The following is a 21586-nucleotide window of genomic DNA, read 5'->3' as shown; positions in this document are numbered from 1 at the left end:
CAAGGTGTTTGCCTCCTCAAAAAACTACTTAACATTCTATAAAACCCATGGCTAATATATTTCTGCATATGTTTTACTTATTGTTTTGATAGGCAATGTCTCAGAGGTAAGAAACATATATAATACATATAAATATGTATGGAGGCGTATTTCTCTCAAACCCAGACTCTAGGGTGGCCACTGCCTAGCATGACCCAATTATTCCTTTCCTCTTTCTTGAATGCCAGGTTTTTGATGAATAAAAATTATATCTCTCTGCATTGATGCCAAATTTAGACCACCTAGTCCATATCCTCCCAATTCAAACACCATAAACACTATGCACAATTTTACCAATGGGAAGCACTTTTATGTTCATCTGCTGGTGTGTGTGTTGTTGTTTTTTTATAGCTAGCAGCCTTGTGCTAACTCTGAGACGTAATACTGTCTTAGAAGTTTTCTTTTGATATCCCTGTTTTTCTCTATATATTTATATGAAATCTAAATAGCTGCAATTTACAGTATATCTATTACTTCTTGTTCTAGTTTCTGTGGCCATGGAAAATAGTTTTTGACCATCTTATTATAGGCATACAATCATGGCTATCATATCTCTTCTGGTCTTTTATCTTCAAAGTGATGATTACAAGTTTCTTTAGCATTCCTGAATGAATATGTCTTTAAGTCTTTATATCATTTTGGCTTTTTTGGAATCTTCTCTGACTCATCAAGATCCTCCTGGAAATGTGGTGCCTAGACTCATACATAGTTCTCCAGGTGTTTTTTCACTAGTGCTGAATAAGGAGAAGAGATTACGTTTTATATATGTCTTTGATACCATGCGTCTTCTAATGTAGTCCATGCCTGTATTTTCCCTGCTAACAGCTGTCTGAAACTGCTGACTCATGTTCAGCTTATTGTCAATTACCACATCTAAGTCCTTTTAGCTGTCATGTTTCCAAACAATGGAGTTATTTTATATGCAACATTTTCTTCACTAAAATACCTTGCATTTCTCTGTTGAAGGACTTTATCCCAAGTCTTGTTCAGGTTTGATTACAAACTCATTCTGTCATCCTGGATATTGGCCAGATCCAGGTTTTAAAAAAAATCATTTTATTATGGTTTAATTTCTCCAAATATATAAGTTTCTATAAGAATTCTGAGCTGATTCAGGAGTATAGCCACAGGAAATCTACTTTCACTCATTACTGTACCTTTTTGGTTAAAAGAGTTGAAAGAAAAGAGTTTGCACAATCAAATTATAACCAAAACCTAGCCATTCAATAAATGTTTGTCTACAGACATATGCGCTATTGCTTGAGAATTAATTCCAGCAAAATCTTTAAGAGGAAAAAGAACTTAGCAATGCTAATAACAAATCTACTATCATGTTGTACTGGATACATGATTTAGGACAAATAAAACTGTTCTAACATACTTGTTTTGCCCCAATCCCCCCTCCAGTGTTTTAGTTATGTCTGTTTTGGAGAATTCTAGTTACCAGAATTTGGAGAATTTGATGTGCCAGTTTTGAGGCTTGCAAAAAGCTGTAACAAAATTGTGATGATGTAAAAAAAATAGTAATGATCCAAACCCAGCGGTGGGATTCAAATAATTTAACAACTGGTTCAGCCAGGGTCACGTTGGCTGTTGCGGGAGGTGTGGTCCAACCTGACCCTGGGCAAACCGGTTGCTAAATCCACCACCCCACCCCACCCCGGCTATCAAAGTGGATTCTGGGCACTGTACTTCAATGGAGAAACAGGCAATGGAGCAGCTGGCACAAGGGAAGGAGGAGGAGCAAGGTGAAGAAAGAGGAAAAGTGGCTTTCTCCTTCCCTTACACCAGCCGCTCTGTTGCCAATTTCTCCATGGCAGCACAGAGCTCAGGATCCCCTTTGATAGTGTGTGTGTGTGTGTAATTTAACAATGATTTCACCTGAACTGGTGTGAACCAGCTGAATCCCATCACTGTCCAAACCTATTTTCGCCCTTGTGGTACTTGCAGAGGATAATATAAGGTGAAGTGGTAGACTTCCCTGCTGATATAAAACATTTTTACTCATATTCCTCTTCTGCAAGTTACTTTGCACTTTGTGCAGGGAACACATCGGTTACGGGTGTTAGTGTGTCAGCTGTCAAGTTTGCAGTTATTGGTGTCTTAGTTGCAACCAAAGTAGATCCAGAATAAAAACTAATGCTTATTGTGCAATAAAAACCCTTTAACTTGCCCACACCATAAATTCTGGAAAACATTTGATATTTGATGGAAGAGGGGAGAAAGGTTTCTGGAAGGTTATTTAACAAAGCAAGGACAGGATTGTTGTGAAAACCGGGCAGGAATACAAGTGTATCTCATGCATTTTGCTACTATATAATAGTGTACAGTAATGTAATTAATAATATCCCTCTTCACAAAAAGTGCTATAGGACAATATGAAACATGACACTGAGCAGCTAACAATAGTTAAAACAAGATGAATAGAATGGAATGGAATGGAATGGAATAGAATAGAATAGAATAGAATAGAATAGAATTCGTTATTGGCCAAGTGTGATTGGACACACAATGAATTTGTCTTTGCTGCATATGCTCTCAGTGTACCTAAAAAGACAAGATACATTCATCAAGAATCATAAGTACAACACTTAAGGATAGCCATAGGGTATGAATAAGCAATCAAATCATACTAGGAAACAATCAGTATCAATATAAATCATAAGAATACAAGCAACAAAGTTACAGTCATGCAGTCGTAAGTGGAGACGGGTGATAGGAACAAAGAGAAGACTATTAGTAATAGTAATGCAGCCTTAGTGCATAGTTTGACCGTGCTGAGGGAATTATATGTTTAGCAGAGTGATGGCGTTTGGGGAAAAACTGTTCTTGTGTCTAGTTGTTCTGATATGCAGTGCTCTATAGCATCGTTTTGAGGATAGAAATTGAAACAACTTATGTCCATGATGTGAGGGGTCTGTAGATATTTTCACAGCCCTCTTTTTGACTCGTGCAATATACAGATCCTTAATGGAAGGCAGGTTGGTAATAATTGTTTTTTCTGCAGTTCTAATTATCCTCTGAAACTATTATATTATAATATAACCATTACTATAAAAAACTATATAATAAAATTATGAATAACATATTTAGCAGCTAAAAAAAACCAGCTAACAATTAGCATAAGAATAATACAGTACAGGCTCAACCAGACATCCAGGACCTGAAGCTCAATGCAAAAACCATATCTTCAAGGCCTTATCAAAGGCCATTAAGGCAGGGCCAGTGAGATCTCCAGGAGAATGATGTTTTAGGCACTGTGACAAAAAGGCTTTCTTCCCGAGTCCTGCCAGATGACATTCCCTGATAGATGGGATCCTCACCATCCCTTTCCAGCTGGATCTAACAGCCAGGGAGAGTCAACTAGGGAGAAAGAAGTCCACACTAATATGGCACCATTCTGTAACTATGTATATAAACATGAAGAATATTATACAAAAGTTTTAGAAAGACAATAAAATTGAATCTTACAAATAGACCAATTAAATATATAAAGCAGCCATCTATTGACAGCCATCTCCCCATTGATTTGCAGGCCTAACTAGATGACAACCAGATTCTAACCAAATGTGTGCACTCCTGAAAAAAAGTTTCAGCTACTTTAATGATTCAAAAAATGGTATTTTGAATGAGCTCCCCCAAATTTTAAAGTACCTCTTTGGAAAAATTTGCATAGCCCTATCATTTAACACCCATTTAATGTCAATAGTAGGTCAAGGGCTATTGAATGCCAAGGACTTTGTCTATAGAATAATAGTCTCTTCCTGAAATTCCAATACTAATATATGCCTTTCCCTACATGAGACTTGAAAATAATTAGGTGCTCACCTGCTTTTCTTGCCTGCACTGCTGCCAGTCTCTTTCTCCCCGTGCAATTACTATGCAAGTGTATTTATGCCATTGTTTCTTCTAATCTCAAATACCTGCTCTTCCTCTAGGAATGCAGCTTACAAATATATTGCTCAACTGTTGATAATTTTACCTGTTGCCAATTGTTTACAAATGTAATTCATTTTTCTAGAACAAGAGGTTGAAGATATCCCTGTTGAGTCCAGATTCTTTTCATTTGGTATCTTACTTCATTGATTATTAAGGTTTTACACCATTTCAGATCTGAAAAGGAAAAAATATTCTTTGGAATATGCTGGGATGCCTCTGTAGCTTTCCTTTCTTAAACCAGCAGCATTTTCCCTGGGGTTCTATGACTGTCCTTTGTGGCTGCCATGTGATATGGTTGGTTTAAGGAACTGCTGACAGGTGCTATGTTAGTGCCCCCAAGGGTTCTAAAGTAAGTTTTTGCCTTCTAAACTGAAGTAATACATATTTACCAATAAATAACAACAAGGAGAAGATATTTGGCTTTCATGATGTATTAAATGTGGAAAAACTTTCCTATAAAATTCTGGTTTCTGATTGCACCACACATTTTTTTATATTTCAACTTTCTTTTCTTTTGAGAATGAAGTGAGTGAATTGTGATATTGCTGTCTCCTATCAAGATTCTATTCAAAACATTGTAGAATAAATTTTCTGCAACTTGTCACAAACCACATTTGCCTGGCAAGAACACGCCAGCAGGAACTGCGGATAAACAAAATGCAGAGCTAGATATGATCTTTGATCACATATATGACATTAATATATATAATGAATCTCATGATGAGATTTAAACTTCACATCCATTTGTAGGTAGTAATAATCATATTAAGTTTAAAATGTAAATTTGGAGTAGTGATCAAGGCATCAGACTAGAAATGTGGAGAAGGTGAGTTTTAGTCCTGTCTTAAGCACAAAGTCAGCTGGATAACCTTGGACCAGTCAATCACTTTCAGCCCTAAGGAGCAGGAAATGACAAACCATTTCTGAAAATGTTACCAAGGAAACTGCAATGACTTGTCCAAGCAGTCACCAGGAATCAAACTGACATAAAGATGCTTAGGTGTCCTTCTGCGCGTGTGCACATGTGCACACTCCCACCCCCACCCACCATGTTTTAACAGTATTATTGCTTAATTGTTAACTTAATTAGTTCTGTTCAAATAACAACTCATATTAAAAATGGTTGTGAGTAGAGTTTATGCTATTGTATTCTCCATGCCAAAGATGCAGCACAAATTCTGAATTAATAAATCCCAGATTGCTGCCAATTTTCCTGGATAGATTTGCTATGAATTTTACATCCTTAGCAAAATATTTCCAAGGATTAAAGATAATAAGATAAATTTGAAAATGTCTATGATATATTATAGAAGACAAATATGCCTACCCCTTAGGGGTAGTTCAACCTTCTGTCCTATCACTAATAGGTCTCAAAAAGAGCTGGGATATTCAAAACTGAGAGGCCCTTGGTGGTCTCTGAGCTTGGTTGTTTTCTTGCAGATGTTTCATTACCCAAACCAGGTAACATCATCAGTGATGATGAGCTACAAATATTTTCCTTCATTGATATTCAACATTCTTCAGATTTTCTGCCCATTGGAAAGGATTATGAGGCACATTCATTACAGTCGACTGAGTTTCCATTTAGATGAGGTGAAAGCCAAGCTAAGCCCATTAGATCTAAATGTTGTCATGTGTGCAGAATAAAAGTATTTTCTAAAATCTATAATCATTTCCCATTGCAGTAGTTGCCCTGAACATGCACTGACTGAGAGTTATTTCATGTTTCTTGTCCACTATGCTTAACTAGCACTCTTCCCATCGGTGAAATTCCTAATAGGTTTCTCAGAACTTAATTGAAAAGCATAATTTTAATTAAAATGAATGAAATAAAGGAAAATTTGAATGCATTAAAAAGTTTATTAGTGGATCAAGAAAATACTTCACCTACGGGCTAATAGGGCAGATGATAAGCAAATAAGAAATATTTCTGCTGTCTGGTTCTGCTTTCATTTGGCAAAATCAGCTTGGTGGAAAAAGCTGTATTCCTGTAGGTCTTCTTTTTCTATCGCAAGTTTGTTCATACAGAAGATATTGGAACCAACTTAAAAATGGAGGGAGGAGAGCACAGAATTTCAAGAAGGCCAATCCACCACTACTACTCAAAGTGCCTTCTATGCAAAGGACTGGTGTAATACTGGATTCAATTGTAAAACGTTGTCATTTGGAATTTGTGATCACAGCATCTTTTTCTAGCACAATTTTAGTTTCGAAGTAAATGCTGTTTCAGGAATGGTATTTTATCACTCCTTTAAGCTTTAGTGGATGATAAATTTTCGTGGCCTCCTACTGTATACGATAGCTGCTTCTTTCACTCCCACCCAATTCATATTGTAGCAAAAATTCTCAAATTGATTACATTTTTATTAATGTTCACCAACAACCTTTCTAAACATTTATAAAGATGTTAAATGGAATGGAGACAACATGGAATCTTGATGCACTGTATAAATCAAAATACACAGTGAAAAAATACTGCATTAACAATCTTTTGAGAATCATTCCTTAGAAAAGATTAGGCCTATGATGTCATGTGTACAAAGTATTCTTGGGCTAGCGTTCCCAAAACTCATGATGTAGGTTAATGGCAATGATGCTGAAAAATCTTGGAGAGACCCAGTGAAATCAAGTCCTTTCATAACTTAACCATAAAGAAACCAGATGCCTATGAGCTGAAATCAGCTTCTTCTAACCCTCCATTCCTCCAAATGTTTTTGAACTCCCAATTTAGTACTTGGAATTCTGGAGTTAAAATTCTAATATGTTTAGAATGCATCAGTTTGGGAAAACCATCAACATAAGGCTTCCAAAATTTTCTAGAATTGGTATGACACCACATACTCCAACATGATCAACTTCTTTAAAAGAGTAAAGTCCATCAATCTCCTTTAGAGTAAAAGGATAACATACAGTTGAGCTGCTCTCTGTTCTTCCAATCTTTCTTCCACTCTGCATTTTGTAAATCTTGTTTCAGAGTTTCCAGTGCATCTCAATGCAGCTTGTTGCAAAATGGGAGAATGTTCATGTGCTTTTCAAGTTGTATAAAATGGAAATGATAGATAAGTCTTGAGCCCAGGTGAATTTTTTTTTATTTGCATTTATATCCCGCCCTTCTCCGAAGACTCAGGGCGGCTTACACTAAATTACACTAAATTGAAGGCAGTCGGTAAACAAAATGATATGAATAAATCCTCATGAGAACGGTTTGTGGAGAATAAAACATGCCCACGTAGTACTTCTTATAACCAAGTCAGGCAAACTATATCTGACTTAAAGAGCAGCTTTGACTCTTATTGCTCTTCAGAAGTATCCTATGTTGGCTTCTACTGTAGCAACCAATGCAGACTTTTTGCCTATTACTAATACTGGGTTCGAAGCATCCATTATCATGGTGCCTGGCTTCTGTGACAAATTCTGAGTGATCTGCCTCCTTCAAGACAAGAGAGAGGCTATGGCATTACTTCCACCAGCTCCCCTCCTTTCTCTGCCTCTGAGTACAACACAATATCCAAACACAGCTGTCAGTCAGGCTCCTTGGGGAGCAGTCTGTATGTTTACATGAATGATCATATGGTAACCTTGTCCAGCTCATGGGCAAGTCACACCGTTACCTCATCTGCAGTCAAATTATCTCATCCATGTGAAATATAGCAAGTGCAAGACAGGATGTGAAGCACACAACTCTCCCTGGTATGGCTTCCTCATTAAGAGACAGAAGTCCTACCCACCACTGAACCACTCAGGAAATAAACCTGAGATCTGTTCATCTTATAATTATCCCTACTCATGGGGCTAATCATAAGTCAATGGGGTTTATTTCATGACAGGCTAGGAAGTATGTCCTATGTCCCTGTGAAGGTCTGATCTCAGTGGAGTTACATTTATCCTTTGCAAGTCATGTGGCAAAGCCCGCAAGAGACATCATTTACCTCTCTTTAAGCAAATACAAGGAAAAAAATAAAATACAACCAGGCTATGTGTGATATGGCAGAGGTTGCAATGGAGCTCTTCCAGTTTATTTAGAACTTGAAATCTTATGTGCTGAATTTCCATGTTTCCTTCGTGTTTCCTTCCTTTAAAAATATTGCATGTGAGGTAAGGGAATATAAAGCAATTATCTTTGCCATAGGCTGCTGGGTTTAGCTGCCTCCATCAAGTTATTCACAGTGTAAAGGACAAGCTGACCTACAGAGGCCTCTTCCTTCCAATCAGCATTTATAATGTAAAAAGAAGATCACCTTTATTTACGCATATGTCCCAGTAAGCTTTTAGCTTCCTAAGTGGATATTTGTTCCACTTAGTTCCCTACATGCTATAATATTTGCAATTTCTGATCTGTTTATTTTAAAGCCATTTTTTTTTTTAAAAAAAGCACACTGGAAAGTGGGACAACAAACTCCTAAGCCTGCATTCTTTGCCAGTAAACATCTTGAAAAAAACATGTATCATCTATTTGTTTCAGGCTATTTATCATTTCTGATGTGAACAAACAACTGTCCTTATCTGTCATGATGCAATATTGTAAATAGCAGATTAAAACTATCCTTTCTCTATCTCTTTGTTTTTCCAAGCTTGATATGCAAACTGTTTCTGAATGGCTCACAGTACAGTCTATCTAATGCACATCTGGAGAAATATCCTAGAGAACAGGTCTCAGGATCCCAGGAGCACTAGTCAGACTGGGAATGGAGACCAGTATCCATGGTGAGCCTTCCTATCTCATGGTGCCAGGTGTCTATACATGTAATTTCTTGGAAAGACTGTCCTTGCGGAAGAGAATCCAGGGGAGCAGTAATTAGGGGCTATCTTACATAGCACTATTACTGTATACTGCTCCTGAAATCTGGAGATGTGAAAGGTAGTACAGGAAGTGCATAGATGAGGTTTCATGTTTCCAAAAGGCACTTTTTTTGTCCATCCTCCATGGGAGCTGAAAGAAATACAAAAGTATTTTAAAAACTTGGGAATCATAACAATGTTTTTTTGAAGCCCATCAGTGCAGAGTGCTCGCTTTATCTTGAAATAGGCTCCATTTACCAATCAGTAGATATTTAGGCTGAGAGGAAATATTTCTGACAACTTCTTTGCCAGTCCCAATGATGGAAAGAGATACTGTCTCCGAGCTGCTAATTAGGGACAAATTAATAAAACAGGCCTTTTTCTGCTAGGTTCTGGGCACAAAATTTCCCATTTGTTTAAAATACAGTAGGGCAGGTTCTCCATTAGCCCTTTGATTTAATGCTTTTGGATGCAGATCAGTTCAACTCTCTACAGTCTTGTGCAATGATAACCAACAGAGAGTTTGATAGATAGGAGACCTGGTAGCTAATGAGCAGCTTTTTCTCCCACCCCATGCTTCTTTAGTCATCTTTCTGAGCCCAGGCAGTTGGGTGATTTGCTGCTGCGTTAAAAAGCTAATACTATACTAAGTTGCAGTAACAGAGGGATAGAATCAAGATCACACAAAGTAATAGTACCACTTTATAAAGGCCAACTAAAACCACACTTAGAATACTGCATCCAGTTTTGATCAGCCCAATACAATAAAAGATGTTGAGGTTCTGGAAAGGGTTCAGAGAAAAGCAACAAAGATGATTAGGAGCCTAGACGCTGTAACATATGAAGAACAATGGCAGGAACTGGGTATCCCTAGTCTAGTGAAAAGATGGGCCAGGGGTGACATGATAGCAGTCTTCCAATACTTGAAGGGCTGCCACAAGGAAGAGGGGATCAAACTTATTTACCAAAGCACCTGAAGGCAAGACAAGAAACAATGGGTGGAAACCAATCAGAACTAAGTGGAAAATTCCCAACGGTGAGAACAATCAACCAGAGGAACAAATTGCCTTTGGAAGTTGTGGGTGCCACATCACTGGAGGCTTTTAAGAAGAGATTGGATAGCCACTTGTCAGAAATAGTACAGGTCTCCTGCATGAGCAGGAGATTGAACTAGATCACCTCCAAGGTCCCTTCCAACTCTGTTACTGTAACTATCTGTCAGGGTTGGCAAATAGGTGGCAGAGAGAAAGGGTTCTCTCTTTCAGGGTCTTCTGACTGCCAGAAGACCCTGAAAATCCATTGACAATAATCAACTAGGAAGACATAGCCACCAAGGAGGCCAATAGAATCAGCCCATGTCCCTAAACGTACCTCAGCAGAAGGCACCATAGAAAGGTAAGTGGCACAGCTTGGGTTGGAAGCAACTAGAGAAACCACTTTAAATCCTGAGGAGAAAAGCCACAAGTTTAGGCTGTCTTCTTAGAAGGTCACAAGTGAATTGAAGATGAAATTATTCTAAATATGATGGCTGAGGCAACTCAAATCCACAGTCAGTAGGTCGTGCAGAGGATTCCATAGCCTGAAAGTAGGAAAATGCCTCCTGTCTCTATTGTATTACCTATGGAATGCTGACTTCACACAGCAAATAGTTTCAGGTCATTCTACAAAATAACTCATATGGTAGTGCCAACGAACAGCTCTCAGAGAGATACTGCTGCAATGGACAAAAATCTGTTGCCCCATCATATGAATGTTTCTTCAGAGAGAAAGAAATCCCTTAGATTCCAGAGATTCTTAGATTCTAAGGGAATACCTTTGGGTTGCATACTTCAAGTGACAACCACACAAAGCATGTAAAGTAAAACATAAGAGAAAACATGTGAGGTGGAGACTGCTTTTATTATTACTACTAAACTATACACTACACACTCCAATACTCTCAGTTAATGTTCACTCTTTCTCAGATGCAAGAAGTCAGGGATGTCCTATGTAGTAGCCAAAAATTTGCATTGATTTTATTAATATGTAATACTGTTTGATGATTCTGATATCAACTACAGTATTTCCCTTTTCCTTCAGGAATATCAGTAAAAAGAAAACAGTATAGGATTGAGATTTTGGTCCATGCTGATAGAAAGCAGAGAAATCTTCTTTCTGCAGAACTCCCTTGAAAAATTCCAAAAAGATTTTTCTGTCATTTTCGGCCATCTGAGGTCAGAAATAAATCCTCAACAATAGAATCCATGGCGGCATTCCAAATCAATAGTGTAATTGTTTTGTTGCTTTGAGACTAGATTTTTCTTTTAATTAAAACTGCAAATAACAAAAGAAGTTTATTTAATTAAAATGACTGAAGCGCATAAACAAACATATTTCCTTAAAAAAAAAAAGGCAGAATGAAATACCCAAGAAATGTTGCAAAGGAGAATGTCACTGTGGTTTTTCTCTTTATATTGACCAACTTAAAAAAAATGATTATGAGAACATTACAAGATAGAGTGAATTGTGAAAAAGAATTAATTACATTCAGGTTTGCTAGGCCCATATTTCTATATACCTTATTTACAAGTTACCAAAATGATGGACAGTGCATCTAAAGTAATGGAGGACATTAAATGTAATTGTGATTATTCTGATTTGTCATAAAATGCAAAATTTAGATAATCTTCAACTAGTCTTATTCTCAGTGATAAATGGAAAAGCTATAAATGGTTGAAATGCTAATCAGAACGCCTGTTCTCAACTTTATCCCACAAGCCACAGTGAAGATGTCACAATAACAATAAAACGGTCCATTACCAACCAAAGCAATTAAGTCAAACTAATTGAATTACAATTAACAATTATTTAATTTTTGTACTTGTGGAGCATTTTATTATCAGCAAGCTGTCTATGCGGTATTTTGCTAGATTGTAAATGGTTTCAAAGTCATAGAGTATTTCCAGCAGTCAGATCTTAAATGTGCATGCTTGGAAGAAAATCCCATGGAGTGAAATGGATTTTATTAATGTGTATATATGCTTTTGATTGTAGATTTAATCTTAATGTTAAAATTGGGGCAAATCTGTCACCCATGCTATTTTGCTTTTAATCTGAAAACCAGCATGATATTTGTATTGTCCAGGGATAGATTCTACTTACCTTTACCACCGGTTCGCAGCGGGATTGCGCATGCTTGCTTCTGTGGATGCACAGAAGCTTCCTGATGACGTCGGGGTCGGAGCCTATCGCCGGTTTTACTACCGGTTTGCAAGAACCGGTCTGAACCGGGGGCAACCCACCACTGGTATTGTCACGAAATCACTGATAGCTTAATTTACTTTGCAAATTTGTCATGAATATAAAATTTGGGTGGTATATCTGTCTTATAGGTAAGGCATTACAATAATTTGCTACAGCATTTATTCCTGTTTATTTAATGAAAAGGTTTATTTAAAAGCCTGGTTTCAGTTATTCTGGCACACAGAAAAGTGTCTTTGATACAATAATAATGGTTTCAGTATTGCACGTGGGTGGAATGAACTGGGCATCATTTCAAGTTAGCCTCCAGTGGTCTAGAGATTTTTCATCATTCCAAGTTTCCAGATCTTCACTGTTATTTCACAAAGAAAGGTATGACTAGAAGACTTGGATATGCATCACAGGCATGATTTGACCCAGCATTCTTTCTTCTGGGAGCAGCTACTTTCTGCCCTATGGTCTTCAAAGACCTGCAGCCTCCAAGAAATTCCCAGATATGGAGGATGTATGAAGCATGACAAAGCATACAGAATACCAAACTTCAATCACACCAAATGTTTCTGCAAAATTGGACCTGTTCACCTGCAAATACTGGCTCATTCCAAATTCCACTGAATTCATGATAGTGGTGATGTTCTCAGGAAACAAAGAAAAAAAGGACATTTATATCATTAGCAAATAATACCTGTTTTACTTACTTACAATTTTACTTACAATTTTAGGATATTGATCCAACTAACCAAGTCTGCCTTTACTAGACTTAAAAAGTAAAGGTTCCCTTCGCACATACGTGCTAGTCATTGCTGATTCTAGGGGGCAGTGCTCATCTCCGTTTCAAAGCTGAAGAGCCAGTGCTGTTTCCGTGGTCATGTGGCCGGCATGACTCAACGCCAAAGGCGCACGGAACACTGTTACCTTCCCACCCAAGGTGGTCCCTATTTTTTCTACTTGCATTTTTACATGCTTTCGAAACTGCTAGGTTGGCAGAAGCTGGGACAAGTAATGGGAGCTCACCCCGTTACACAGCAGCACTAGGGATTTGAATCGCTGAGCTGCCGACCTTTTGATTGACAAGCTCAACGTTCTAGCCCCTGAGCCACTGCGTCCCCTCTTACTAGACTTACCCAGCTTAATTGATGTGTTATATACAACTCACATTATGCCCAGCTAACAAGGCCAATACTGGTTGAACATTGGGAGAATTGTAATCCAATATAGAAGGAGAATTGGAGAAAGTTCTCTATATAGATTGACACAGGCCTTTCAAGAATTCTGTAGGAGCTTTCTTTTCTTGCCTGGAGATGTTATATTTTGATATCTTGCTTTTTCAATCAAAATTTATATATATAGGGCAGTCACTCTTCATTTTATTTTGGAACAAGCCCTATTTACACCAATCAATCCACTATTCATTTTTATAGAGGAATATATAAATGCATTGATGAAAAGATACATGCCTTTGCTTAAAGTTCTTGTGATGTCTACTATTTTTAAAATAGATACACTGTAGTTGCAGAAGAATATACAATGCTGCATATTCAGTGGCTCTGTAGCTGTGCTTGCTGAACTGAATCGTATACACAGTTGGAGATTCCAGCTCTGGCAGTACCTGAGAAATGCAAATTGCATTTTAAAAAGAGCCAGAATTATTATCGGACCAAAAAATGAACAAAAAGATTTCTCCCCCTCAAAAAGTATACTCTTATTTATCAAATATCATTTTTTTCTACTTTTATCTTGTAAAATTCCTTTGGTTATAAAAAGACCAAAACCAACAGAGTTGTCCAATCATCTGTGCAGTAAAAATAAAAACAAAGCAAAACATTAACAAGTTCTAGTCTAAAGAAATCTCAAAAAACCAGTTAGTAAGCACATATAGCACGTATAATAAATTCCATTCTGAAGGACAGCTGACAACATCCAGCTATCAGCCATTGGTACTGGGGATAGAAAAGCAAAATTTTGAATGTGGCAGGAATGAACAGAGCTATCTCTTGTTGACCTCTTGGTGGATTTTGATACTATTAACCATGGTATCCTTCTGGATCAACTCTGCTGATTTCTGGGCAACACAAGCTAGTTGGTTCCTTTTTACATGACTGGTACCAAGTGGTATTGTTTAGGAGTGAGGGTCAATCACTGTTATGTGGGGCTTGACTATGTTTGGTAATTTGTCTATTTAATGTTTACTTGAACCTGCTGGCTAAGCTTATCATTGCCATGAGGTCAGGTATCATACATACCATGATGATACCCAGTTATATATTTCTGCTCTGACAAACTAAACAATGCCATAGATGTCTTATCCTTGTGCCAGGAGCCTGTGGGGGTCTGTTATGGGACATAACAGGTTTCAGCTGAACCTTGGCAAGACTGAGTGGCATTGTGTTTTGGGCTCTTCTAGATCTGGGACTGTACCATCTTTGGTTCTGGCTGGAGTTGCATACTCCAGACAGACCCCAAGTGTATAATATGAGATTCTTTCTAGACTCATGACTCTTACTTGAGGACAGATGACAGTCTTGGCTAAAACAGCCTTTGTACAGCTTCATGTTGTGCACCAGTTGTACCCTTTCCTGGACCAAAGCTCTGCTCAAAGTTCCTCATTCCCTGGTCCCTTCCCAACTGGATTATTGAAATGTGCTATACATGGAGCTTCTCTTGAAAAGCATCTGGCACAGTGTGGTTGCATGGACAACCACACTGGCACATGGCACATGTAGCACCTCTATTCTGTGAGCTATATTGCTGCTGGTTTGCTTCTGGATGCAATTCAAAGTTCTAGTTTTGACCTTTAAGCTCTACATGAAATAGGACTAAGTTATCTGTTGGAATGCCTCTTCCTAATTACATCTACTTATCCCATCCAGTTGAGCAAGTGTGGGATATGTTGCAGGTTCAATCTATCGAAGAGTTCCATGTGGCATGCCTTTTCTGCTGTGACCCCCCCTCTGGAGCATCATTTCCTCTGAGGCTGGCCCCCATCACCATCTGGCCTGATTTTTCTATCAACCTTGGGTACCCCATGGTGAACCTGCAAGATGGTGTCAAATTACTGTTATTCTCCATATTCTTGATTTTTAATACTTTTTATTTAAGTTTCTGTGTTTTATGGTTTTCATTGTTAATATGCTTGTATGCTACCCAAAGTCATGTTTGTAAGATTTGTGGCTATATAAATCTATTAAATAAATATATAAAATGTAAAGCAACATTTAACAGGGTATAAAATGTAATAATACTTAAAAAAATAATCAAATCATACAATTATACTGCCTTTAGAAATTCAGATTTTGTTTGGTGTGAATTGAATTAAATTGATGGAAGCCAGGCCGTCAAAGAACACAGAGGCTCAACACTATCAAACCTGACACCAGCCAGAGCACAGAGAAACTCAAAAGAAATAGTGCAAGATTGGAAGTTGTGGAAAGACCTGGCCTTTAGAATTGTCAAGAGTCAGATTCGCTACTGAATGTATAACATCATCATAAATTGAATTGAATTGATACCTTCAATCAGTATGGTGTAGAAAAATGTTAGCTGCTATGGTCCAATTTCTTGAATCCTCACAGATCAACCACCTGAAACAAATTATCAGTACATTTACTGATATTAATGAAATTGTTGCCAGTTTTTTTAAAAAAATGCTCGTTTAGTTCAGAATTGTTCAAAATCTAATCAAATGCCAACTCATTACTGCTCTTTTATTTGAATTGTAATTTGTCTACCAAATGCCACAGTGCACTAGATGCTAATTGTATGAAATTACTGAGGGAAACAGAATTTAAAGTATTTGCCTGTTTTCCTTCATTTTCTTTTCAGGTTTTGATTTGAATTTGATTTATTCAAAATGGATGGCAATTTGAAAAATTATAAAATGTTGTTTTGAGGAAAAAGTGAGGGGGTGTATTTTGAACCCCTTTGTCAACTCTGGGAGGAGCATAGAGAATGTGTGTAAATAGAGTAAATTTTTGGAAGGGGCAATCTCATTATAATGTATTCATAACATGAAATAATTTGTGAACTTAGATTGTTGATTTACAACCTGTAAAGTTCATATTGCTAAGTTTGGAGATGAGGTAACTAGCTTTTCTCAATTAACCAATATTCTTTGGATCCTGAATCCTTTATTTTCTCATGCTCATTCAAATAATTAAGATTCCAAATGTACTATACAAAGGTGAAAAAAGATCCTACAGCATGGGTCTCAAAGTCGTGGCATCACTTGACGTATGGCGATGTTTTTTCTCTTTGTGTGTGACACATCTGGCCTGCGGGCCACCAGTTTGACTCCCCTGTCCTACAGGATCGGCAAAACAGTGGCTGTTTCATCTCAATATTTAACAGCAAACTTCAAGATAATTGAATCTCTGAATTGCCGCCTGGCAAATTAGTGTTGTGACCTAGGACCAAGTAGTCATTACCAGACACAATCAGTCATAAACAAACATTTTATTAGAACAGCTGAGAATTACTTCATTCTCAGGTTAGTCCAAATTAAGTACAAAACAAAGTCCTTCAGAAAAAATCCTTTGGCCTTATCACAAACCTTTGTCTTCTTTGCCCCCCCCACCAAAGGCTTTTCTTGTCAAGAACCCCACAAAGTTCAGAAACAGGAGACACCAACAAGAAATAATTGTAGCAACATTGCTTTCCTACAAAGAGCCCAAGAGCCATTGCTGATCTTTTAAGCTTTATGGGAGGGGCCAACCATCTCCTGGCCTTACTCCCGAGTTGTCCTTTTTGCTTTAGCTGCTCTTGCCTTCTGGCAGCTCTTTGCCTGCGTGCACTAGGAATAGACTCCTCCTTTCCTCTGCCTCTCTGCTGTCTGCCTCTGGAGGCTCCAGAGTCCGCACATCGCTCCCAGATGGCCCTGGCCCCATCTCTGCCTCTCAAACAGAGCCTTCGTCTGGGCCTTTCCCTGACTCCAGGACTGACCCATTGTCCTTCCCAGCCTCCTCACTGTCAGACTCCGCTGCCAGCTCCGTAGGCTGCTGGCAGACCACAACATTTAGAGCCTACCCAACAAACATACTAGCTTTGCTCTTCATGCCTTCTTCTCCAACATTTTGCTTCTGTTACCTTTGCCCTCTCTATTGGTACTCTTTTTCTTTCTTGTTGATAACCAGTGCTGCCTTCAGCCCAATGGGTAGACACAAAACAATGTCCCTTCTCCCTCTCTCTTACTCTGATTCTTTTTATTTTCTGGACTTTCTTTTTGCAACAAAATAAATGAGCAACCAGTTGCAAACTGCCTTGAAACAGTTGCAGAGATTGGGAAGGATGATGATAAAGGCCCCATGGTGCCTTGACTGGAAGAAAGAAAATCCTTGCAATTGGAAGGCAGAATACAGTTGAAGTTCTCACAGCAGAAAATTAGCTGCCCGGCGCAGTCCCAGATAAACTGCTGCAAAGGATCTTCTTCTGGATCAGTAGCTGAGCCAATAACTGCTTCCGATACGGAAACTGTTCCCAAGCTACACATAAATCCTGCAATAGAAAGATTTTGGGGGGGGAGGGGACATCAATCTGATCAATATTGCCCAGGCATGCAGAAAGGACCTTGAACTTATCACATTATAACTTTACTAATGGTAATCTTTCATATCTGATTATTTTATGGTAGGTCAACTCACCCATTTTAGTACACAGACCTTATTCTGTAATGATTATTTTGGAAAGGGTTGATGCATGTATCTTATCCCCTATTCCGCGCTAAGAAGACAAGCTTAGATCACAAGAACCCCAATCAATTCATCCTCATAATATCCCTGTATGGTAGGTCAGCAATATCCTCATTGTATAACAGACTCAAGCTGAGGCTGATTATTCACGAGCTGCCAGGGAGTTCAAGGGGTAAGGAAGGAATTAATGAGCCAAATCCCCTAAGCTGAAGTTCCAAATTCTATAAGCACTGGCTCTTAAAATAGCTTAAGCATGACAGAAAGGGAGCTTCAGCGTCAGAACTGTCTGCCTATGACTTTGCATGACCTGATTCAAATGACCAGCTAATATACAGTATCTAGAAATGTGCATGTGATGTAATATACTTGATACCCCAAATCCTACTTACCACAGAAATCTGAATTTACTATCTAGGTTATACGCAGCATCATTCATCTGTGAGAGGCATACATTTTCCCATAAACTGCTGTATTTTTCATCATACTGTGATGTTTATTTCTGGATAAAATAAATATATATAAAATTTATAAACTGGCAAGGTGCAGTATCAACAATGACCCATTCTTTTACAAGTAGCAGATAATTTTAGATTACGGACTTAATGTATTGCTTAATATATATATTACTCAAGCTTTGGTCTTTGGTGATACATAATGGCAGAATTCTGCTATATTTGGGGATTCTCCTATTAATTCCACTCTGTCCCCAAATCCTTCCTTATATCCTGACTATCATTTATATAATAATTGCCTTTAGAATACAAGTAATTTTAAAATAATGACATCAAGCTCATGAATGCTATACATCAGTGATATGAGAAAATATTTCCTTCCTCTATTATTTTATCACAAGGAAGATTGCTGGAGATGGACTCAGGAGACATTTTAGAAAAGGAAGTTTTCTGGTAGCCTTAAAATGTGCACATAAAAGATTATTAGTGGAGAGTAGGTGGTTGATAGTCAACAGAACTTTCCTGCTTCCAAAAAAAAAAAAAAAAAGGGAGGAGATACAAGTTGGTACAAGATGATATTGAAATGCCATAGAAAGGAGGGAAATAGTTAGCATTGTGGAAACTTTATTTATTTATTAAATTTGTACACCACCCAAGTCCCAGCAATTCCAGTTCTGGGATGTGAGCTATTCACTTGGACTTAATGGTAATACAAACATGCTATCATTAACATCATCAAAAAAGGATAACAAAATGTTCTCTCTGTGCCAACTCAGAAACCTCAAACTGCCCAAGGAGCTGCTGATACAGTTCTACAGAGGAATTATTGAGTCTGTCATCTGCACCTCTATAACTGTCTGGTTTGGTTCTGCAACCCAACAAGGCAGACACAGACTTTAGAGGATCATTAGAACTGCAGAAAAAACAATGGCTACCAACCTGCCTTCCATTGAGGATCTGTATTCTGCATGAATCAAAAAGAGGGCTGTGAAAATATTTACAGATCCCTCATATTCTGGACATAAACTGTTTCAACTCCTACCCTCAAAACTACGCTATAGAGCACTGCACACCAGAACAGCTTAGACACAAGAACAGTTTTTCTCCAAACGCCATCACTCTGCTAAACAAATAATTCCCTCTGCACTACTATTAATCTTCTCATCATTCCCATCACCCATCTCCTTCTACTTATGACTGTAACTTTGTTGCTTGTATCCTTATGATTTATACTGATATTGATTGTTTCCTGATTGCTTATTTGTAGCTTATGACTATCACTAAGTGTTAAATTTGTACCCTATGACTATCATTGTGTTGTGTTGTATCTTGATGAACGTATCTTTTCTTTTATGTACACCGAGAGCATATGCACCAAGACAAATTCCTTGCGTGTCCAATCACACTTATCCAATAAAAATTCTATTCTATTCTATTCTATTCTATTCTATTCTATTCTATTCTATTCTATTCTATTCTATTCTATTCCATGAGATGCATGCTACTCAGAAGCTAAAATGATCTCTTTGTTCAGTGGACTTCTGTAGCGGGATGTTTGTGTCGGAAGCTTGTGGTTCATGTAATGCTCTCACAAGTTTGGTAATGTGAAACTGCTGTCCCACATTTATGCAGTTTTATGCAAAATATACAATAAGGTTGAAAAAGGCAATAGAGATGGAACTGTGGCATATATACTGCCTTCCATTGAGGACCTGTATTCTGCACGAATCAAGAAGAGGGCCGTGAAAATATTTGCAGATCCCTCGCATCCTGGACATAAACTGTTTCAACTCCTACCCTCAAAACGACGCTATAGAGCACTGCACACCAGAACAACTAGACACAAGAACAGTTTTTCCCCGAAGGCCATCACTCTGCTAAACAAATAATTCCCTCAACACTGTCAGACTATTTACTGAATCTGCACTACTATTAATCTTCTCATAGTTCCCATCACCAATCTCTTTCCACTTATGACTGTATGACTATAACTTGTTTCTGGCAATCCTTATGATTTATATTGATATATTGACCATCAATTGTGTTGTAAATGTTGTACCTTGATGAACGTATCTTTTCTTTATGTACACGGAGAGCATATGCACCAAGACAAATCCCTTGTGTGTCCAATCACACTTGGCCAATAAAAATTCTATTTTATTCTATTCTATTCTATTCTAAGGATATAGCCTCCCTATTGTCCATTCCCAAAGTGGTCCTTGTACTTATTCTAGAGTTTTTTTAAAAAGGTACCTGTTTCTTAAACAGCAGGCCCCTTAATATTTTAAAGCAGGGGTAGAGAATCTGAACTATAACTCTCATCAAAGGCCCGGTTGAGTAACAACTACCCAAACTAGAAAATATTGATGATGTTTTCCAAAAAATAAATTGAAACTCTTTCAAGGAGGAAAGAATTTGGGAGCTTTAATCATAATCTAAGTATAAATTCCAAATCATGAGAAATAACCAGTTTAAGGTATTCTGTTTTGATTAGACCCCGATTTCAAATGTTGTATCACTTGAAGGAAAATTCAGAGAAATTGTAGCAGATTCAGGAAAGGGCAACAAAGATAATCATTAAGTGAAGACAGATAAAAAAAAGGAAAATAAGCAAGGTGATATAGGATACCAATCTTCAAATACCAAATACCTGAAAGGACACATAAAAAGGTCAAAATCTGTTTATTCTTCCACGTAATACAAAATCATGGATTTAAATTATAGAAAGTAATATTCCAATGGAACTTTAGACAAAAACTTTCTGAGAAATGTAGTGGGCTCTCATTCACTGAATTTGTTCATGTAGAGACCAAGGAACTTGTCTGAGATACTTTAATTTGGATTAATAAACTAAGCAAGAGTCTAAATACAAAGAGCTTAAATGATTCCTTCCACATCTATATTTCTATTGAGGACGCAATTGAAGATTTATATAATCTTACATCAATATAACCTGATTTGAGCAGATTTTTTCCCTTTTAATGATGATGTATTGTATGTGACGCAGTTTGCATGTGAGAGGAAATTTTTCTTAACTTGATACTTTCTTTACCCATACTGACCGGAAATTCTCTTGGGCTCCAATTCCAATTCATTTGAAGGATACCAAATTAAAGAAGGGAGAAAGAAAGGAAAGACATATTTTTCCACTTGTTAGGCCTAGATCAATGTTTCTCAGCCTCAGCAACTTTAAGATAAGTAGATTTAAACCAGAATTTCCCAGCCAGCGTGGGTTTAATTTCACACATCTTAAAATTGCTGATGTTGAGAAACACTGGTCCAGCAAACTATCTCAACTGGCCAACCTTTTTAATTTTAATTAGTGTGTCTTCTTCATGGAAACACATGTCACTTAATCACTATTACGTACTATAAGGTGCAAGATGACAAAATTTGAAAACAGCAATATAGGAAAGGCTTGCCTTTCCCCAGATAACTATCCAGTAATTGCAT

General features: G+C 37.6%; 1 long non-coding RNA gene across 1 annotated transcript in view; it reads right to left on the bottom strand.

Moving 5' to 3' along the window:
* Positions 1-8391: 8391 nt before the first annotated feature.
* LOC131195203 (uncharacterized) overlaps positions 8392-21586 on the bottom strand; it is a 44401-nt gene continuing 31206 nt past the window's right edge. Inside the window, exons 2-4 of the long non-coding RNA XR_009154379.1 lie at positions 15507-15578; positions 10129-10202; positions 8392-8908 (exon numbers count right to left, since the gene is read on the bottom strand). This is a non-coding gene — a long non-coding RNA (uncharacterized LOC131195203). The remainder of the gene's footprint in view (positions 8909-10128; positions 10203-15506; positions 15579-21586) is intronic.

This window comes from Ahaetulla prasina, chromosome 3 (genome assembly GCF_028640845.1).
Source record: "Ahaetulla prasina isolate Xishuangbanna chromosome 3, ASM2864084v1, whole genome shotgun sequence".
Lineage (NCBI taxonomy): Eukaryota > Metazoa > Chordata > Lepidosauria > Squamata > Colubridae > Ahaetulla > Ahaetulla prasina.
The sequence above is the reverse complement of the archived record's forward strand: the minus strand, read 5'-3'. Positions and strand labels throughout refer to the sequence as shown.